The 13,934-nt window shown below is 39.8% G+C and overlaps 1 long non-coding RNA gene across 1 annotated transcript in view; it reads left to right on the plus strand.

Annotated features, from left to right (window-relative positions):
- Positions 1-7,258: 7,258 nt before the first annotated feature.
- LOC111558594 overlaps positions 7,259-13,934 on the plus strand; it is a 78,613-nt gene continuing 71,937 nt past the window's right edge. Inside the window, exon 1 of the long non-coding RNA XR_006592663.1 lies at positions 7,259-7,363. This is a non-coding gene — a long non-coding RNA (uncharacterized LOC111558594). The remainder of the gene's footprint in view (positions 7,364-13,934) is intronic.

Genomic DNA, 13,934 nt, shown 5'->3' on the forward strand with positions numbered 1-13,934 from the left:
CCTTGAAGGGAAACGTGATGTGTAAAGTTTTCAAGTGAGCCATAACACCTAAATGTGTTTGAAGAAACTTCAGCGTCAGTCTACTGGTCTAGCTAGGTAAGGCAGCAGGTTTCTTTTTCAGCAAAGTTTGTATAGGTATAAAATGGAAGTTTCATTTTTGTTTTGCTAACTATTGTGAATTATCACAACCATAAAGCATCGTATCAGATATACTGAAAAATAAAATGATCTTTTCCTCAAATTGAATAAAGTTAGAATACAGAAGCTTCAAAATTTCATAAGAAAATATAGACATTTAGAAATGCAGAAACCTAAAGGTAATTAAGAAACATGAATAGAAAATGGGAAAATGATTATTTAAAAATGGCAGTGAAGGGGGGCTTAGGTAGCTCAGTAGTTAAGCAGCCAACTCTTGATTTCAGTTCAGATCATGATCTCACAATTCATGAGTTCAAGCCCTAGGTCAACAGGTCAGAAGCCTGCTTGAGATTCTGTCTCCCTCTATCTCTGCCCCTTCCCAGCTCATGCACATACATACACACACACACACACACACACACACACACACTCTCTCTCTCTCTCTCTCTCTCTCTCTCTCTGTCTCTCTCTCAAAATAAATAAATAAACTTTAAAAAAATGGCAGTGAAAAAAAAAAACCTCAATCTAAGATTGCCTCTGAATCTCTCACAGAATAAATTCTAGTTTATTCTTAAAAAATTAATATCTAGGTTCCTGAGACCATATCAATTTTCCCCTCATACCAAACCTGCAGGTACTGTAAGTACTGAAATGTATGAAATCTTCATAAATATTTTAAACCAACAAAGGATTAATAACTTAAACAAACATTAAACAACAAACATTGAGCTGTATTTACCATAAAATATATAGGCTATATGGTTGACAATAGTTCAAACGTTTCAGCTGTCAAATGAGGACAGCCCAAAACAAATCCAAAATGATAATAAAAATAGGCTATAACTAAGAATATATCTAGAAATTTATGGATTGCTTCTAGAAGAGACAATCAGGATTATGATACCACAATAAACATGTTTAACAGTTGAAAGAACTGAGAGTCTTTGGTCTGGAAAAACTAAGATGTTGTATACACAGGACATCTGACATGTCTTCCAATAACTAACAGGCTGTTTCATGAGCATATGGAAGAGAAATCAGGTTTATCCTACATGACTTCATATGCATTTGACAACAGAATTTATTATAGTCAGTGGTAGGTATAGAGGACATATTATATTGTGGGTATATTATTTATCAAATAATAAAGTCCTAACAATAAAACTGCTCAATAAAGCTGTGTTGTGTGGTAAGGAGCTCCCCATTACTCCAAGTACTTACAAAAGAGGTGGTACTCAAATGCAACAACTGAGAAAATTCACACACAGATATAGAGGGTAAGGTTAGATGGCCCTAGACCTCTTTTAATTTTACAAGTCCTTGATTGTATTTATTTTATAGCTTTCCACAGATAAAATAATGAACATGAGATGTTTGAAAATGTTTCTCAAGCCATTTCCTTTGGTCTAAAATTTTAAGAATTTTAGATAAATTCACCTTTCTGAATTTTACGGCTAAATTTCTTTATTCCTGTTACAGAGAAGATGACCAAAGGTGAAATTACAGGGCAATTAATGATCTGAAGGGTTTCAATAAGCAAGGAGTCTCAAACTCAAAGGCCTTCAGGCATCAGGTAGGTACTGCAAATTATTGCTGTGGGCAAGTAATTCTACCTTCTACTTGAAACATATTACCCTCTTGAATGCTCTTGTTTTTCCAATGTTGGTAAAAGACATGGTATCTTACCTAAGTTAATGCTAGTTGGTGTCAAATAAATACCAAGGTAACAGTTCAGTGCATTTGTGCTCAGGGGGTGTCTTTTTGCACTCAGGGTCTTTCTGTCCTGTGGCTCTGAAGATCTAGGACATTCCAATTCAGCCTTCAAAAGAAGGAAAAGGGAGAGTAGAGATTATTAAACAAGTTTAAGAATTTATTTAAAAGATCAACAATAATATTGATTTGTTTAAAACATTTTTCCTAAGAACATACAATCTGTCTCATGGTTAGACTTCAGAACATTATCCTCCAAACATGAATATCTGCTTAGGGATAATTTTAGATTCTACTGAGGATGAAAAAATACATAATAAACCAGAACATATTGCTTCCCACTTTAATTTTATGCTGGAGGTATTGGAAAGATAGAAAAAAACAAATGAAATAGAAATAAAGAGTCTGCACAGTGTCCGTGGGCGATTTGACTTTGGCAGGGCTCCTTGGGTCCAGTTCACTAGCTCTTGCTTGTTTGTTTTACCAATGGAGAAAATATCTGGTTTATCGCTGAACATTTTTCACGAGTTAAATGTGACATTTTCTTTTTCCTCTAATGCTGTCTCATCATATTGTTTCTGAACCAGTGGTATCCCTAAGGCTTTTTCCAAAAATGGAAGCTGTGAAACTAATTATTTTAAAAATCAGCCATGTCCTTACTTTGTCACCCAGTTGTCTAGCCTTGTGCATTGCACTGAGCTTAGTACTAATCCTATCCTCATTAAGCATTCAAGTTTGGCCCGAATTGGTCTGAACACATAGTTTAGCTACTCTAAAATGTCTAACCAGAGTCTTTTCTTAAACAAACAAACAAACAAACAAACAAACAAAAACAGGCTGGAGCTTTCCAATCACAAGTAAAGAAACTTGCATCTCAAATCAGTTTCTAGGGGCGCCTGGGTGGCTCAGTCGGTTGGGCGTCCGACTTTGGCTCAGGTCGTGATCTTGCGGTCTGTGAGTTTGAGCCCCGCATTGGGCTCTGTGCTGACAGCTCAGAGCCTGGAGCCTGCTTCAGCTTCTGTGTCTCCCTCTCTCTCTGCCCCTCCCCAGCTCATGCTCTGTCTCTCTCTCTGTCTCAAAAATAAATAAAATATTAAAAAAAAAATCAGTTTCTAAACAAGGGAAAAAATGCACTGTATCATCTAATTTTGAAGGACCCAAGCTACTTTTGCTAAAACACCTACCCACTTTTCCGTTTTCCTAAATACTAAAGTTTACCCAGGAATCAAAGCAAGGGATTAGTACGTTCTAATAAGGAATTTATTGCCTTTCAACATTCATTCAACTAGTGCCAATGTGGCTCTACTGATGTGTCAAGAACTGTTCTTGACAGCTCTGTACCCAATACACACAGTTCTTGCCCCACAGTTTGCATATGAGAAAAAGGGACATTAGCAATTTAGAAACTTGCCAAAATCACAGAGGTAGTAGAGGCTAGAACCAGGATTGCAACCCACCCATTTATTTATTTAACAAATATTTATTGAGCATTGTGGTGTTCCAGGCACTGTCTGGGAACTGTTGATATAGTCCAGTCCTCTGCCCTCATGGGGCTTATATTTTGATAGAGGGTCAGCACAATAATTGAAACAAACAAGAATCACTCCATAGTGATAATTTATTTAAACATAAAACAAGGAGGTGACAGATTGACTACATCTGTGAGAAGAGTACTCATGCTAAGGGAACACCTAAAAGTTTCTCAACTTTGACACGATTCCACTCTGGGACTGATAATTTTTTGTCGTAGGGGAACATCCTGCTTGCTATAGGATGTTTAACAGTATTGGTAGCCTCTACCCACTAGATACCAGTAGATCTTCTGTTAGTAAGTCTTGACAGCCAAAATTGCTAAATGTCTTCAGGGTGACAAAAATCACACCTAATTGAGAACCACTGACCTAGGGCAGTTTTTCAGGTAGGATCAGGTTTGGGATGTGTTCAAAAGAAGTTCATATTGAGTAAGGAGGAGAGGGGCAGGAGATGTGGTTATAAAGGTAGGTGAAGTTCCCACCAGGCAAGGACTTTTAGGCTAGGGGAAAGAATTCTGACTTTACTTTAGGCTGCCTCTTACTAGGCTGTTGTTGTTGTTGTTCAATAGTCACTGAGATTTTCTCCCTCTTGATTTTTCAAGACCTCTTCACCCTCAAGCTTTTCCAGCCTCTCCTGATAGGTTCCTGGGGTTTGACACTTTGGTTGCACGGACCTTTCTCTTTCTTGGTGTCTTTTCCCTGAAACACAGTTGTCTTGCCATTCCTGGAAGAAATGCTATTCAGGCTTTATGAGCCAGTTCAAATATCTGCCTCTCCAAGTTGTCTTCCTCAACTCCTTTCTGCAGACAATACCGTAGCATATATGGTAGTGCTTTTTGTTCTTCACATCTGAATCAAGTTCTTCTCACTCACTGCAGCTTCCCAAAGGATATGAGCCAAATCTCAGTCATCTTTTATTCTCCATTAACTACCAGTGCCTGACATGTATATAGGTTTGTTTCTCCACCAAAATCTATGTTACTGTTTTGAACCTTCTTCCAAATATAAGAATCTACCTAAGAAAAATTCTTCCTGTCTTTCCATCATCATTGAGAGATACCTTCTTCAATTTTTTCTTTAGTAAATATTGACTGGCACATTTTACAAATAAAATGTACAGAATCTTGGCAGTACACACACACACAGACACACACATACACATACATGTATTCACTCAAAGTTAGCTACTTAGAAAATATATCTTTAAAATTATAGTTGTTACAGGCCATTCTTCTGAAAGAGTTATGTTATATCGGTTGGATCTAAATCAAGGTTTCAAAAGTAACAAATGTGAGGACCCAATTGTTAAGGGAGCTCAGTATGCTCCGGTTGTGACTAATACACTTAAAACTTCTCTCACATCACACTACAAGCATCAGGACCTGTCCCACCCTGCAAGGATTAGGATCCAATGATTTGGAGTAAATAGATCAAGGAGTTTATAACCCACAGGTCTTATAAAATTTCCTCTCACAAATGCATTATTTTCATAAATGTCTTCAAAGTCAATGGTGCTGATTTTATGATGTGTACTCATATGGTCAAAGAGAAAGCAGCAGTAAAACCTGCCAGTTGATGAGTCAAATTGTAAGCAATGTGCTGCTTTGTAAACTTGGCTGAGTGAAAGCAAAATGTTGAACTAACAAAAACGATGATTATAATAAGATCAACTCCTGCATTTAGATTTGATCCAAATCAGAACAAGATTCTAAGCTCAGCTGGCACTGTGTTTTGCGCACAGTAGGCATTTAACAAATATTTACTAAGTGCATGAGTATGCTTTGCCACTCACCTGTTTTCTTAATATTAAACATCTGATACATTTAGTTATAGCCTTTTCACATGATTGAACTTTGTCAAAAACAACAAATCTATAAACAGCAGTCTGAATTAATTCTAGGGGGAAAAAAATGCAGCCCAAGTGTGTGGTGAGCTTAGCCTTGCAATGAAACCATTAAAGACACTTCTCAATCCCCTTCTCCTTCATTCTTCTGCTTTAAGATACTGCGTGAACCAAGAACTCACATGGACAAGGCAGAGCTGGATGTGAACCCCTCTTCTGGAGTGTTTGCCAATGGGATAAGAGTCCAAAGGAACCAGAACATTGTTCTCTTAGCTACTACTCATCACAGGCATCATCATAACATATTTATTGCAACTGACCCCATGACTACCAGAGAGGTCATTTTTCACAATGATTCCAGCTGCCCTTTTTATCCGCGCCCCCCCCCCCCCCGCGCCCCCAACAACTGATAAGTTTACCTAAGACAAGGAGGTGGTTCCACTGGGCCTATTTTTGTATTACCACCATGGAAGCATATAATTTAAGATTAAAGTTAAGTCAGGAAATTCCCTGTATCAATCCCTTAAAATAGTAACAGTGGGCTGGAAGAAGTGGCTTCCTGTTTTCTTTTGTTTTCATATTTCTCCTAACCTTACCAGTCGTTTGAGTTGTGTACATTCACTCAAGTAACAGGACACACGTGTGAAAACAGCCTAGCTATCAAAGGTTTCCAAAAGCTTTTAGAAAATTATCACCCTTCCAGAAGGATTATCCAGTGTCCAGATCCAATGTATGTTCTGAACAAAGCAAATGAAACACACTACTGTAGGCTTTAAGAGCATGTATTAGAAACAGTATTTCCTGCAGCCCTAGCTAGTGATAACATTACGTACTTAACTTTTGGTAATAATCCAAATAAGCATTATCTTTAAAGCTGCTTTTACTTAAATCACCTTTGCCCTTCCTTCTTCGTTGTTTTCATCGTCCCCTTCCAATTAGATCCCAAGACGGAGGCCGACCGTGGCCTAAACTGGCCACCACCATATCTCCCAGCCCAGACCTCTTCTAAAACCTCGCCAATCCCATCAAGATAATGGCGTCCGCGTCCTCTTCCAGGTTAGCCTTCGTGACCGCCTCAGCCAATAACGCAAGTGACGCTGTGCGACTTACGATGGAACTGAAAACGCAATCCTTCTAGGAACGCGCGCTCTCGGAATGCAGCCACCGTGTGGTAAGGCAGCAGAGCCCTCAGCGACGACCAGGGCAGCGTGCGCACTGAGCCGCAGCCGCCGGCGGAAGCCTCGCCGCCGGCGGAAGCCTCTCCTCCGGGAAACGCAACAACAAGTAGCAAGATGGCGACCACCGACCGCAGCCGCGGCTCGCGCTCCACGAGGCGCGCCTGAGAGACCTGCGCAGGCGGAAGGCCAAGCGGCAGAAGGCGGCCCCTGAGGAGATGGAGCCGCACCTCAGGGAGTAGCAGGGACAACTCAGGGAGGAGCGCCACCAGGAACACTGAAGACGCTGACAGAGAGAGTCGCAGGAGGCCGACGAACTGCGCTGTGGAGATGGTGGAGACAGCAGGCGCCATGTGCCCCTTCCCCCAACCACACAGTCACCGGCTGCTCGGACTCCCCCCGCCTGACCTAGGGCCCCGGGCGTCCACCAAAGGGGAGAAGCCGACCAGAGCCTGAGGGGGCCGTCCACCACCCCCTGCTCTCCGAGCCCATGTCCTCTCGCGCCTCCCTGCACGAACACAGCCGCCCCCAAGTCCAGGGCAAACCTGCCAGCCCCGCGGAGCCCTCCTGAAGCCCCCGGCATGCATGTCCCAAACGCCAGACCCGGCCACGTCGCCGGCCGCCAGTGACAGGCCGGGCACAGGACCGACCGAGAGGGGCCAACGCCGGCAGGACTCAGCGCGCTGACCCCGTCACCCGGCCTCCATCGAGGGGATGACCCCACCGCCCAAGGCTGGGATGCCAGGAACTCTCTGGCCTGGGACTTGAACCCCTGAAGGAGCAGGCACTGAGAGCTGGCCTTCCTGCGGAGGAGCCTTCTGAGCCAAGACTGGCACGTCTTCCCAAAAGTATACCCCACTCGGCCCTCGTCAGATTTATGAAAATTAAAAACAAAACAAAACAAAACTCTAAGCTTCAGCCCTTGCTAAGCCTCAAAGTTGACAGCCAACCCCAATCTGACAGACGTGAGTAACCCATCTTAAAAGTACATCTTTCAGACTAGAGCCATCTCTCTGATACCACATGGTGCAGATAGGCCATTCCCGCGGAGCCTAACTAAATGGCAGATTTATAAGCCAAATAAATCACTGTTGCTTTATTGAGGCCACTAAATTTGGGGGGGGGGGTTGTTGCCCAACAATAGATAACTTGATACATCCTGCCTCCTGTCTGTACAATCTGTTATCCTTCTACTCCTTGTCACCTGCGTCCTAAATTCAGATTCTCATCACTTGCCTAGAGTATTGCAGTAGCTGACTCCTTTCCTTCCCTCTAGTCTCTCCCTGGTTGACTTTCATTTCCACAATTCTCTATCTTGGTAACTTACATCTTGTTTATATTACTTCCCCAAAACACAGAAAAGAATTTGAACCGTAATCTGAGAAGTTCTCAGTATCTTTCTGTGGTTCTCAATTCTGGCTGTCCATCAGAATTACCCACGGAATTTTTTAAACCAATGCTTGAGCCTCAACTCAGAGAGTCCTATTTAACTGGTATAAGCTGGAAACTAGCCCAACGTTGGTATTTTCTTAAAGGTCTCCACATATTCTAAATGGCAGTCAAAATGAGAACCACTGAAGCCATCGTGGGCAGAAAAGAAGATGCAGGGATAGGTAGGAGGAGAACATGGCCAACCCCAATATTCAAGGTATCAGTAAAGGATGGAGATGAAGACTGATCCAGAGTTTCAGAGTAAGAGGAAAAGCAGGGGATTAAAATATGAAGAAAAGTAAATGATTGGGAGTAGAAATAGAAATGTTAGGAGGACATTGAAGATAGTTCAGAATGTTCATGAATTCCTTATGTTGTTTTATTATAATAGGACGATTAATACAGTTGTGATAGGCAAAGGTAACTCCCGAGTTGAAACAAAACTTACCGATATTCAATAGGACATGATTTCATTTCACATTTTAGCATATTCCCCAATCCTATCATAATTCATGTATTTGTTCAAGAAACACGTATTGAATGCCTACTATTTGCCACACATTTTTCTAGGGATATAACAGTGAACAACACAAGCATCTTTGCCCTCAAGGAGCTTACATTCAAGTTGGGTGTAGCAGGCAGTTAAAAAATAAACAAGAGTATAATATGTCAAAGATTGGTAAATGATATAAAGAAAAATAAGGGAAAGGGGAAAAGGAACACGGGCAGATGGAATGGGGGGAGTATTTTTTTAAGAGGTCAGAAAAAGCTTCACCAGTAAAGTTTCCTTGAGCAGAGACCTGAAAGAAATGAAGGAGTGAGTCATGTGAATGGGTGCCTGTGGAAGTGGTACAAGAACAAAGAGCGAGTGAGAACATCGTTGAGGTTTGTAGGGCACAGCAAGGAAGTTCGTGTGGCCAGTAGAAGATGAAGTCTAAGAGATAAGAGGGGCAAAGAGAAGGGCTTTCAGGAGTGAGGAGGAAAAATTGTGACTGGCAGCAGTTCTTCATCTTAGAGTAGTACCTTAGAATCACCCTACCCTTGCCCAGTCTGCACCCTTGGAAATTCTGCTGGAATTTATCTAGGATGAACCAGACAGCAGCAGTTTTTAAATGCCCCCAGTTTATTCAGAACCATTGCTGTAATGATTTAAATGGATTATAGGCCACTGTATTCTATGGATTTGCTCTGAGAGAGATAGAAATTCTGAAGGATTCTAATGAGAGAAGAGGCAAAATCAGTATTTTAACTAGTTCATTCCAGTTGCTCTGTGGAGAATAGACTTTACAGGGCAAGGACCAGTTTAGACCACCTATCTGTTTTTAACATTGTCCATAATGAACATGTGTAGCTTTTGTATTAATAATAGAAATCTCTCATTAAAAAAAAATTTTTTTTTTAACAGATTGAGAGCTAACTGGGTGATTGGTATTAAGGAGGGCACTTGTTATGGTGAGCACTGGGCATTGTATGTAAGTGATGAATCACTAAATTCTACTCCTGAAACCAATATTACACTGTATATTAACGAACTAGAATTTAAATCAACACTTAAAATAAGCATATCTTTTAATGAGAAACAGAGCATTATATTCTCTATTATTCATCTATTCTTCCAGATGTGTTTCTCAAAGAAAGATTTTCACCATGGCAACAGATTGTGTATTATTTTGCTATAGCTACCATAATAAAGCACCACAAATTGGGTGGCTTAAATTCCCAAATCCAGGTGTCAGCAGGACTATGCTTCTCTGGGACACTGGGTAGAATCCTTCCTTGCTTCTTCCTAGCTTCTGGTGGTGGGCAGCAATCCTTGGCATCCCTTGGCTTCCAGCTGCATCAGTCCAATCTCTGCCTCTGCCATCAAAAGGCCATCATCACATCATCTTCCCTGTGCCTTTGTCCAAATTTTGCTTTTATAAGGATACAAGTTGTATTGAATTAGAGCCCATCCTAATCACTTCATCTTAATTTGGTTAAATCTACAAACACCCTATTTCCAAATAACATCACATTCCGAGGTATTGAAGTTTAGGACTTCAACATATTTTTGGGGGGGACACAATTCAACACATGCAGATGGATTCTCATTAAATCTTTAATAATAAATAGTAGAATTGGAATCGTGTACCAGTTTCTCTATCAAGACAAAATTCTACAAAGGAAAAAAAAATAGAGCTATTTCCAAAAGTTGATAAAATTCTTGAATAAAGGATGACTGCCCTGAAAAGGAAAGTGTATGATATGTTTTTTGATTCTCTAACTTTTGTACTCCAGCAGTCATTTCTCAGAGAAATGACTGAAAACCTATGAAAAGATTTGGTTGTTCCTGGTGGCTTTCAATCATGGAACATAAATTTTCAGTGCTTTGGTGGGTTGATAGGGCTGGATCCTTTAGCCTTTATGGCCATATAGCTGCTCCAATTTATGGAAGTTAGAGAATCACCCACGCCTTTCAAATTGTTTTCACAGTTCCAGAGTAGTGGGAATTAGAATCTTAATTAACATTAATCTGAGGGGGTGCTTAAAACCAATCTAACCTGCTGAACAACTTCATTTTACCCACTGAAGTCTTTTGTTTTCAGCATTAGAATGAAAATTGTTTGGCTGACAGATGAACTTTATAGGGTGGCTGAACTTTGTTGAATGCTGGCTTTGAGAGCCAACAACAAGCTTCATGAAGAAAAATTCAAGCAACACATAATGCTTAGCCTCAAGATACCCGGAGGCAAAGCAAATCCTTATCAAAAAGCCACTGGTGACGCAAGTAACCAGGTTGAGCTGAAATTAATGTATTGGCACACATGCTGTACAAGGAAAATAAGTGAGCATTCTCTCACAGGACAGAGAGCAAAAGATGATGAAGAACAAACACCTACTTCTCGATATATTATCAAACATCATGTTTGGAATTACTCTAAAAGTACACACTGTGAAGTATAAACTGTGTTTGACCCATCTATTATCTGGAAGTGAAATAACTCCAAATTCATTTATTTCCACTAATCAGCTGCTACACATTTTTCTCCAGCTTCTGCCATCTGCTTTTAATTACCAAAACAGTTTGCAATCCAAATTTAAATGATAAAAAGTTAATTATCACAGGCTTTCAGCATACAGGTGTAATCAATAAGAAAAGAAATAAGCAGATTTATTCAGTTTCAAAGAGAAACTTACATGAATCCAGAACATTGCCAAAATTACCTTATTTCTTGGACATTTTGAGAGTTCATAAACGAAATCCACCCCAAGTAAACAGCTATAAAGTAAATTTGGATTAACAATACTAACAAATAGTGTTATTTTGGGAAGGATGGTTGAAATAAAGTTAAAAAGACCCAAACAGATTTCATGGAGAAAAGTATGACTATGAAGAAAAATAGCACTCTCTCCAACAGCAACAATTAAAACTGAACATCTGAAGTTAAATAGCATAAATGTTTCGACACCTGGTAAGTTTACCTTTAAGTCATATTTACATAAGTTTTTTTAAATTTTTTTTGGAAAAGAAAACCAAATGCCTAGCTTTCCTTTTCAAACAACAGAAAATCAAGGTAAGAAAGAGAAATGAAATTAAGGTTGCTGAGTGTCTACCATGTATTCGTATGTCACAAATTCAGTCTTGCAAACAATCCTATGGAGATTATTTCTCCCACTTTAATGATAAGAAAACTGAGCCTCAGAGATAAATTTAAGTTGAAAGTCAAACTTAGGGCACTCTGTAATTGATGGGTACCTTCCACTGCCTGATTAACACATGATGAACAGCAAAAAACTTGATAAAAGAAAGTTTAGCTGTATTTTTTGAAGGACCCCACTGGATTGACAAGTGTTAGTGTTCAAAAAAAATAAACAGTTCATTTTCCAGTACTACATCTCATCAAGGCTCGAGTCCAAATAATTACATATATAAATTTATTTATGTATTTATTCATTTATACTTACATATAAGGTATATACTATTATTTTGATTATAATATATACTTTTATATGTATATTACAAAACATGACAATAATTTATTTAACATTCTGGTGTTTTTCAAGCTTAGCAATGAGCTATATAACTCTTAAGGATACATTTTGGAGAAGACAAAAGAATTGAAAAGGAAAAGAATAGATGGACCCAGATGAAATGGAAATGAGAGAAGTCTGAAGTGTGTTGTCAAAAGGGAGGTATGGAAAAGAAGATGAAAGTAATCAAAGGAAAGGCACAGAGAGAAATGAGAGATGTGACAGATGCCATATGGGCAAAAGACTTTCGAGAAAGAGAAAGAATGCTTACAGAGATATTTTAGGAAGACTTTGTTGTGATGTCAAATAAAAATCCTTTCCTTGGTCTCCCTATGACATCATCAGTAAAAGCCCTTACTTGTAAAAGCAGTACTGCAGACCATCTCCGCCGATACCCAAATGCCAATATTTTTTCCCTCTCAAGAGCCAACCAGGGGTTGGTTATTTGGCCAAGCATAACATCCCAAAGTGACAGCAGTAGTTGCTGCTTAGCCTCTCACCACAGTCACCATGCAGAGAAGCTTCTGTAAGACAGCCAAAATCCCCTTAGGATTCTCAGTAGGGGAGGCATCAGTTGGAACCCAGAGATGGATCCACTAGAGGTGGCAGATCACTAACACTATCTTATTTACCTGTAATGTGAGAAGGTTTGTTGACTTGAGGAAGAATTTCTACGTACCTGAATAGGATGCACCCCTCTCCACCTTTCTGATACACATCCTTGAAAGGTACATGTAAAATGAACCAGAGGATAACAAAATAAACTTTCCTCAGTCTCACCTAGTTTCTTGTCCCTGAGACATGCCCATTACAGCAGTTTATTAAGAAACTTAGATGCTAGGAGAGACAGGAGAAGAGAAGAGAGGGAGAAACAAGCATGCATTGCCTGGTATCATTCTTGTTCATGGAACCTGGCCCTATCCCCTCCAACATGATTGAATGTTGTCCTTTGGTTGGTTACACATTGGGTCAAATACATAGAGGTACCCAATTAATAAGTATGATAGGACTTCTGGCATTTACTAAGTCAACCAACAACTTGAGTGGGATCTTGGAATTCTCTTAACTTGTCAGGAACTTAGGGTCTCATGTCCTTTACCCTGAAATTTGGATTAAGTAATATCAACATTAATCTCAGATGTTGAATTCAGGGAATAAACAGAGGTAGGCTGAACTAGCTGGGATGAAATAATCAGGGAAAGATTGGTGAAACTAAAGTTATGAATTTTTTTTTTTGTTTAATGGAGGAAAGGGAAGTGGCTTCCTCCCTACTCTCCCATTCTTAGGATATCTCCTTAAAACATAATAGGCCCAGGAAGAGGCCTAACCTTTCGATTTTAAAATGTAAGGTCACAGGCCTTCTGACCTTTGGAATTGTAAACACCTAGCTCCAAAATGAACACAGGAGTCTTTAAGGAGGTAGCAATCACATATACATCATTCATCTCTTGAGGAGATAAGAGAAGTTAACTGTTCTTTTTTCTACTTTTCTGTGTTAATTGATGTGAAATTCTGTCTGGACTTTGTAGTCACTTTCATACTACCTTAAATGCAAATCTGTTAGTAGTTTTCCAATAATAAGTTGTGCCTTCTCTGTGTTCTATATTGATGCAAAGGAGACTTCTGTTGTTGGTGGCTGCCAGGAAACAGTAATCCATGCACGCAGAAGGCAAAAACAGACAAATAACTTACTGGGATGAGGCTGAACAGTTGGGTAGCTGGTGGTATCATTTAATGTGAACAGCCACAAAAGAAGGGGCAGTTCTTTCACAGAGAGCAGAACTTCAGTATTGGCGGAGTACTTAACTACCAAACTTTTATCTCTTATTTCAGTCTCTTCTAACACATCTTGAATTTCTCCCACATCCAATCAATCAGAAGACCCGATTTTGCATCCTTTCAAAATCTCTTTGAAATCCATCTGATTCTCTCCATTCACAGAGCCATTACATCAGACCATGTGGCCATTACCTCTCCCCTAGCAAATTTAATCACCTTCAATTTTGCTGCCTCTCAAACCACTTCTCCACACAGCTATGAGTCATATTTCTAAAACACAATATCTCTGCTTAAAACTGTGGTATATAAAGATCT

The sequence above is a fragment of the Felis catus genome, chromosome F2 (assembly GCF_018350175.1).
Source record: "Felis catus isolate Fca126 chromosome F2, F.catus_Fca126_mat1.0, whole genome shotgun sequence".
Taxonomy (NCBI): domain Eukaryota; kingdom Metazoa; phylum Chordata; class Mammalia; order Carnivora; family Felidae; genus Felis; species Felis catus.